Source organism: Hemiscyllium ocellatum, chromosome 41 (genome assembly GCF_020745735.1).
Source record: "Hemiscyllium ocellatum isolate sHemOce1 chromosome 41, sHemOce1.pat.X.cur, whole genome shotgun sequence".
Classification (NCBI taxonomy): domain Eukaryota; kingdom Metazoa; phylum Chordata; class Chondrichthyes; order Orectolobiformes; family Hemiscylliidae; genus Hemiscyllium; species Hemiscyllium ocellatum.
The window spans coordinates 6,232,971-6,242,250 of record NC_083441.1 but is presented as its reverse complement, the minus strand read 5'-3'; positions in this window follow the sequence as shown (position 1 = coordinate 6,242,250).

Below are 9,280 nucleotides of genomic sequence, written 5' to 3'. Positions count from 1 at the left end.
TTGGGACTCTCCCCGTTGCTGCGATTCCGGAGTCTCATACGGGCTCTGCTAGTCACCAAAATGTATCTGACGGTGAATGCATTGAGCATCAGGATGAGGACAAATGGGACACATGGCGTTAGAATGTGATGGAAAAATTCAATTGCAACCCAAGCCTTTGAATACCTGACATCAGTTACAACATGGCAGAACCAAGGCATGTTCTGGAGTAGATACCGTTCTGTCAACATGAAATACCAGAAAATGTTCTTCAAACAGCTCAGTGCAGTCACTATTAACAGAACAACAGTGGCTGTTTTCTCAGTGCAATATTTAGTTTTTAGCTTCTGGCAACAAATGGCCACAAATCTGTCAAAGGTGAAAGTGACAGTGAACCAGACAGAACAGTCAGTGACTGCATAAAGCAGGACAGCGTGTATATTACACACGGGGACGTGAACCAAGAAGGAGAAGCGTTCCCGAAATACAACAGGGATCTGTCTCAAGATCAGATCCAGTATGACGACCAGAAGATCCGCAACTGCCATGGCCACCAGATAGTGAGTGATACACTTCGAGAGACCACACTTTCCCCGAGACATAATGAGAATCGTCAGCATGTTAACTGTGAGGAACGAGAAAACACAATATTGATATACATTCAGAATCAGTGCAAGCTTACCAGTTTGATGGAGTAATAGTTGACAATTTGAAACACTTCACTCTATCCATCCCTGACATGACTGAATCATGGCTGCAGATGGGAGACAATGCATTGGAACAAAATTTTCCATAAATTAAACTTTACGTTTTGGGATCCGAAAAATCCGCAATTAAGGAGCACCACATAACTCGATCATGAGAATGGGAGAATTTACTCGATCTCAGGGTCACTTTGAGACCAACGTGCAGAAAGTGAATGCCAATGCTGTGTACTCTTGGGTATAGAGGTGTGTTTTGTCATAAGAAAGTGACAGCAGTATACAGAAGATATTTAATTTCAACACCTTTCATACATTTCTAAATAATTTCCAGTGTTAATAGTGGAGGCAGATATACTCACCAGGAACTCCAATCGCAGCCAGGACAGGATAGTAGCCAGCTTGAGCGATCTGCAGTATGTAATATATCCGATCGGATAAAGATAATGGGAGAAAGCCATTATAATGTTCAAGCATATAATACGCCCAGGATATACTCCGTCCCATTCCTGTGAGATTCCCAACTATTGATCTCAAGTTTGACTCCATTGAGGGAACACTTCAGCCTATTACTGTCGGATCGGGCTCTCGCCCCTCCTCTCTAAAAGATGATCCCTGTTAATGTTCGACGTGATGTTCCTGTTGACAATATGTGCTCGACCATTGAAAGGTATTGCTAACATAAACCAGGCTGTGAACTCTCCAAAGGCACAGTTAGGATCCGCAGGGATTGGGATTAATTCCAGTCATTGAAACAAACAGGCTTTGTTAACCCCTTATGAATCTTGCATTTTGTTTTTAATTCTAACACACTTATGTTGAAAGTTAACTCAGTCGGTCTGGAGGCGGTGGTGTGAGGGTCACTGAGGGTAGGAAATGTCGCGAATCTCTGAGGAGCGGAGGTCAACCCTCCTTAGATCTGGCGTGGAGTACACAAGAACACGTGATTCCATGCTTCCTGAATGGGATCTCTTGTTCATTCATTGCTGGTGGTGGCTGAAACAAGTATACAAACACATATAAAAGAAAACCATTTGATTCTCTGTGGGAAATAAAACGACTTACTTTTTAATCAGTAAGACCACATTGTAAAACTTAAAACTCTCTGAAAGAGCTGAGTATGCATTTTGGGGTGGGGGTGAGCGGTGTGGAACTGTTAATCAGAACTGTGTGATACGAGCTTCATTCCAATATGTTCAATGTTTTCCCGATCACTGATTGCCCCAGCATCAAAATCTGTCATTTGCCATTGAGAGAGAATCAAACTATGGTCACTTGTTGTAAAATGCAATGTGCATCACTGAATCAACACACGAACAACACCCTCGGTGTTACCATTGGGAGAGAAACTAACCATCATTCTCTTGACTTTCAATAGTTTTACCACCACTGAATCCCCTGCAACTTTCAACCTTTTGGGTGAACCACTGAGAGAGAATCTAACCATCATCCCCTTGACGTTCAATGGTGTTACCATAACTGAAAGCCCCCTCTCCCCACTATCAACATCCTGGTGGTTAGCATTGAGCGGAATCTGAACTGGACCCAACCCTATGTCACTCCTGTGGCTACAAGAGCAGATCAGAGGCTGGAAATCCTACAGCGAGGACTTCCCTTCAAATTCTCCCTCCCACTCCCGGAAAGCCTCTCCCGCTGTCGATAAGGCCTGAGCCAAGAGTTTGATGAATTTCTCCCCACTTGCCTGGATGGGGCAGCTCTGACAACACTGAAGACGCTCAACACAATGCAATACAAAGGATGCCTCCGCCCCTGCTAGATCGAGACTCTGATCTCCATCTTCACAAACACTCCCTCCACCACCGAGGCACAGCGCCAGCAGTGTGTCCTGTCGACAAGACACACAGCCAAGGTTTCGTCAACAGTACTTTCCAATCCGGCCATCTCTCCCCCGACTAGAAGGATAAGGGAAAGCGCATGCTAAACGCAATGTCAGCACATACTCCCTGCACAGTTGATGTTCAGTTGCAGTATTGTACGTACTAGCCCACAGAATTCACGTTCGAAATTCACCAAGGGTCTTCTGAATAAAGGCAACTTCAATCGAGAAGGACCAAGTGCAGCAAACAGAAGGGAACATCACCTCCTGCAAGTTCCCCTGCGATCAATACCACACCATCCTGACTTGGCGCAATGTCAGTTGTTCCTTCAGTGTCTCCGGAGTCAAACTTTGGGATATCCCTGGGAGAAAGTGAGGACTGCAGATGCTGGAGATCAGAGCTGCAAATGTGTTGCTGGAAAAGCGCAGCAGGTCAGGCAGCATCCATGGAGCAGGAAAATTTACCTTTCGGGTATGAACCCTTCTTCTGGATTCCTGCTCCTTGGATGCTGCCTGACCTGCTGTGCTTTTCCAGCAACACATTTTCAACGGGATACCTCTCCCTAATGACACTGCATTGAGTGTCCCTGCACCACACACAAGGGACTGCAACAGTTTAGGACGGGAACATGGATGAGGTAATGTAATATAAGTTCAAATACGTTGAGATGAGATAAGATAAGACAAGGCATGAAAGCGGAAATTAGCCCATTCGGCCCATTAAGTCTGCTCTGCCTTTCCGTCACGGATGATCAATTTTTTTTCATTCTCCCATTTTTTTCCCCCAATAACCTTCGGTATTACCACCCTGGGGAAAAAGACTGTGATTATCCTACCGGAGGATTGGAAGGAAGTGAATGTTGTTCCTCTTTTCAGGAAAGGTAATATGGAAATCGCTGGCAATTACAGACCAGTCAGTCTTACGTCTGTGGTCAGCAAAGGTTTGGAAAGAAATCTGAGGGATAGGATTTTTGACAATCTGGCAAAGCATAGTGTGATTAAAGGCAGTCAGCATGGCTTTGTGAGGGGTAGGTCATGTCTCACAAATCTTATTGAGTTATTTGAGAATGTATCAATACAGGTCAACAACGGTTGAGCAGTGGATGTGGTGCATATGGATTTCAGTAAGGCATTTGATAGGGTTCTCCATGGTAGCCTCATTCATAAAGTCAGGAAGCATGGAATATAGGGAGATTTGGCTATCTGAATTCAGAATTAGCTGGCTGTCAGAAGGCAGAGAGTGTTTGCAGATGGAAAGTATTCTGCCTGGAGGACAGTGTTGAGTGGGGTCCCGCAGGGCTCTATACTTGGGCCTCTGCACTTCGTAGTTTTTGTAAATGACTTGGATGAGGAGGTTGAGGGGTGGGTTAGTAAATTTGCCGATGACACAAAGGTTGGAGGTGTCGCCGATAGTGTAGAGGGCTACTGCAGGCTGCAGAGCGACACAGACAGGATGCAGAGCTGGGCTGAGAATTAGCAGATGGAGTTCAAACTGGAGAAGTGCGAAGTGATGCATTTTGGAATGCTGAACTCAGTGCTGAATATAGGATTAAAGACAGGAATCTTGGCAGTGTGGAGAAACAGGGGGATCTAAGTGTGCAATTGCATAGATCCCTCAAAGTTGCCACCCAAGTGGATAGGGTTGTTAAGAAAGCATATGGTGTTTGGGCTTTCATCAACAAGGGGGTAGAGTTTTAAGAGCTGTGAGATTATGCTGCAGCTCTACAAGTCCCTGAGTGAGGCCACACTTGGAATATTGTGTCCAGTTCTGGTCTCCCTACTATAGGAAAAATACAGAGGATTTGGAGAGTGTGCAAAGAAGGTTTACCAGGATGCTGCCTGGAGTGGAGGGCGTGTCTGATGAGGAAAGGGGCGGCACGGTGGCACAGTGGTTAGCACTGCTGCCTCACAGCGCTTGAGAACCGGGTTCAATTCCCGACTCAGGCGACTGACTGTGTGGAGTTTGCACGTTCTCCCCGTGTCTGCGTGGGTTTCCTCCGGGTGCTCCGGTTTCCTCCCACAGTCCAAAGATGTGCGGGTTAGGTGAATTGGCCATGCTAAATTGCCCGTAGTGTTAGGTAAGGGGTAGATGTAAGGGTTTTGGTGGGTTGCGCTTCGGCGGGTCGGTGTGGACTTGTTGGGCCGAAGGGCCTGTTTCCATACTGTAAGTAATCTAATTAGGCTCGGACGTTTCTCTCTGAAGAGAAGGAGGAAGAGAGAAGACCTGATATAGGTGTACACAATAATGAGAGGAATAGATCGAGTCAATAACCATAAACTTTTCCCCAGGGCAGGATTGACAGGTGCGAGAAGTCATGGTTTGAAAATATTAGGAGGAAGGTATAAAGGAGACGTCAGGGGTAGTTTTCTTGAACACAGAGAGTTGTGAATGCATGGAATGCGTTACCAGGGGTGGTGGTGGAAGCAGTCATTAGGGATATTTAAGCGATTTCTGGGCATGCACAGGATAACAGTTAGTTGAGGGGTGTGTAGGTTGTTACTATATTTTACATTCGGATTAACTCTCGACACAACATCTTGGGACAAAGTGCATGTTCTGTGCTGTTCTTTTCTATGTTCTATGTTCTATCCATGCACCTCATTATTTTTGGACACTATCTCGTCGCCACTCAGCCTTCAATCCACTAGCATCAATAACCCAGGTCTGTCCAATCGCTCCTTCTAATTAATCCAGGCACCATCCTGTTAAACCTCTTCTTCAATCTGTCCACCGCGTCCCAATAAGTGTGGCGAACAGAACTGCACACAATATCTCAGAACCCCTTTGTGTGCAAACAGGCCAATGAGTCCATTGTGTCCACGCTGGCTCTCAGAAGAACATCCCACCCAAGCCCTGCATGTCTCATGGTTAATCCTCTGAGCCTATACATTTCCAGACTCTATGAGACAATTTAGCGTGGCCAATTCATCCTAACATGCACAGTCTTCAGAACTGAGGGCAATTTGGCATGGCTAATCCACCTTAAACTGCACATCACTAGTCTGCAGAGGCAGTCTTCCATGCCCAATCCACACTAACCTACACATTCCTGGAACCTCCAGGACAATTCAACATGCCAATCCATCCTAACCCCCATAACCCTGGACATTGTGGGATAGTTTAGCACTGCCAATGCTGCTGTACCTGTGCATCACTGGACACTACTGGACAATTTAGCATGGCCAATCGACCCTCACCTCCACTTCCCTAGACATTGTGGGACAATTAACACAGCCAATCCCCGTGAACCTGCGCATCACAAGACACTATGAGACAACTTAGCACGGCCAATGTACCCTAACCTGCACATGCTTGGGCACTATGTGTAATTTATCATTGCCAATCCACCCTAAACTGGACCACCCTGGTCATTACAGGACAATTTCCTTCGGCCAATCCACCCTAACATGCACATCCCTGGACACTACAGGACAATTTCCCATGGCTAATCCCCCTTAACGAACACATCCCTCGACACTCCAGGTCATTAAAACACGGCTAATCCACCCTAACCTGCACATCCTGAGATAAGTAGGTGAATTTGACACGTCCACTCCACCCTCGTCTGCACATCCCTGGACACTTTCGGCAATTTAGCACAGCCAACCCTCCCATATCTTTCAACTATTGGAGGAAAACACAGCATCTGCAGAAAACCAACACTGACATAGGGAAAACGGGCAAACTACACACCGACAGTCGGCTGAGGTTGGAATCAAACCCAGGCACCTGGTGCTGTCAGGCAGTAGTGGCAACCACAGAGCCACTGCAACCATTGGTTGGGAAGCTCCCGTTGTTTACTTTATCTCTAATTCAAGCTTTTGAGGTCATCTGCTTCCCCATTTGTCCCCCATGGTAACGGGATGAGGGCTCCTCTTCATTAACTGCAGCCCTTAATGTTAAACTAATTGGAGCAAAGGTCTTACCTTGGGCAAAGATTGCATTGCTTAATTTCTCAAGACTCCATTTCCCCAAAGAGTGTGTCTCATTGTGAGATCATACTTCCCTATTTAATTCTTGCTGAACGATAAAATATGTAATGTCTGTTCCCCAAACTCTCTTATCAGACTGCCTGTTATCGCCAACTGCCGCTGTGAGATTACAGAGACGTTTCTGTGTTTTCCTTAATCGATTATTTTGGGTTAATCTCATTCTAAGCTGAAAATGCGTTGCTGGAAAAGGGCAGCAGGTCAGGCACCATCCAAGGAGCAGGAGATTCGACGTTTCGGGCATAAGTCCTTCTTCAGGAATGAGGAAAGTGTGTCCAGCAGGCTAAGATAAAATGTAGGGAGGAGGGACTTGGGGGAGGGGCGTTGGAGATGCGATAGGTGGAAGGAGGTCAAGGTGAGGGTGATAGACCAGAGTGGGGTGGGGACGGAGAGGTCATGAAGAAGATTGCAGGTTAGGAAGCCGGTGCTGAGTTCCAGGGATTTAACTGAGACAAGGTGGGGGGAGGGGAAATGAGGAAACTGGAGGAATCTGAGTTCATCCCTTGTGGTTGGAGGGTTCCTAGGCGGAAGATGAGGCGCTCTTCCTCCAACCGTCGTGTTGTTATGGTCTGACGATGGAGGAGTCCAAGGACCTGCATGTCATTGGTGGAGTGGGAGGGGGAGTTAAAGTGTTGAGCCACGGGGTGGTTGGGTTGGTTGATCCGGGTGTCCCAGAGGTGTTCTCTGAAACGTTCCGCAAGTAGGTACATTCTGAAAGCTACCGTTGGTCTAACTAATGATTTCACTATAGTTCTGAATTCAGCAATCAAATTCCGTTAGTGCAGCTAAAAATCTTTTTTCTTTTCATCACCAATTTCAATGCACCACTAGCCCAATAAGGACAATTAGAATGGCTGTTTCTATCTTCAGACGAATTCTCAGCAGCTGCCTCGGTCGAATGTGAACCCATTTCCTCAGTCTGGAATCTTTGGATCTCGAGTCCAGGAATGTCACCTCGTTGCTACATTCTTCCCACAGCATGTGTCCCCTTTCAAAAATCTAGTCAAAATCCACAATCAAAATCCATTAGATATCTCACCTCACTGCACTCCTGCAGTCGAACTGTTCACGTGTAATACTCTGGGATTGAGACGTGGTTGACTCAAGTCACCCTTTGTATTGCAGGTGAAGAGGCGGCTCGCTCTGAATGCTGGCAGCCAGCCAGTCAGTGAAAAGGGAAAAGAACACCAGAAGTTCATTCATGAATCGAGAGTTCAACTGCTCATCTTCTGCTATTCACTCTTAGTGAATGAAGAATCGTCCGAAGATCTTTGGTTCAGTTTTAACCGTGTTTACACTCACATCGACTTAATGTTCAAGAAAGCACAACAACGTGTTTACTTCCCCAGGATTTATGGAAATTTGGCATGTCCACAAAGACTCGTAAAATTTTTTATACAAATTGCAAAATGTGGAACTTTTTGCTTTTCTGTTTATTTCTCTATTTTTGTACTTGATCAACTTTAATACCTAACATCAGTATGCATGTACTTTGTACCGTAGACAACACCATGTGTGGTGACTTGCTACTCATTTCTCGGCCCTCCTGTACTATCGACCTGCGGACACATGATAATAAAACAAATTCTAATTCGTGAAAGCATCCTATCTGTTCACATCACACAGCAGTATGGCAACTGCACTTTCCAAGATTGTAAGAAACTGCACAGAGTTATGAACGCAACTGAGTCAATCATGCAAACCAACCTTGCATCCATTGACTCCATCGATATTTCCCGCTGCCTCAGGAAACCAGACAACATGATCAAAGACCCCTCACTCGTCGGGTTTGCTCGCTTACAAGCTCTTGGGTCGGGAAACAGATAAAAAAGTTTAAATAAATGTATGAACATCTTCAAGGACAGTTTCCTCCTCGCTGTTATAGACATTTGACTGGACCCGTCAAATGCTCATTCCAACCTCTCTCCTTCTGCACCTTCCCTGCATCTGTGCCACTGTACTTTGCACTCTGTTCTGTTGGTCTAACGCACATGATAAGGTGCGATCAGCTGTATAGCATGCACAACAATACTTTTTGCTATGACTGTGGGCCAGCAGGGTGGCTCTGTGCTTTTCCCTACTTCTTCACGGCACCAGAGTCTCAGGTTAGCTTCTGGCCTTGGGCGACTGTCTGTGTGGGGTTTGCACATTGTCTGCGTGCGTTTCATGTGGGTGCTCCGATTTCCTCCCACAATTCCCAAAGATTTGCCAGTCAGGTGACTTGCCCATGCTAAACTGCCAATAGCGTTCGGAGCATTAGTCAGAGAGAAATGGGTCTGAGTGGTTTGCTCTTCGGTGTGGACTTGATGGGCCAAAGAGCCGTTTTTCACACTATTGCAAATTTATTCTTGGTACGTGGAAACAAAAATAACCCAAACTCAATTCTTATCTTTATGTTTTGCATTATTTTCGTTTTTTTCCACATTTACAGAGGTATAGTGAAAAGTGTTGGTTTGCGTGATGTACAGACAGGTCATCCTCAATATTCCTGCCTTTCTTCTATAATCCTTTACTGCCTTTCTGGTCAAAACATCTGTTTGTCTCTCAATCTTGCATCGACCGAATGACCCAGCATGGATACACCTCTGTGGTAAAGACTTCCACAGATTCACTCATCTCGGAGAGAAGACATTCCTCCTCATCTCCCGTTTAAATATCCAATTCCTTTTTTTGAGATTCATCAACTCTCTGATCTGTTGGTTCAAAGCCGCAGGTTACAGTCATGAGTGTGTTAGAATGGGGAATGGAGAAAATAAACTTCCCTTCCTCAGTT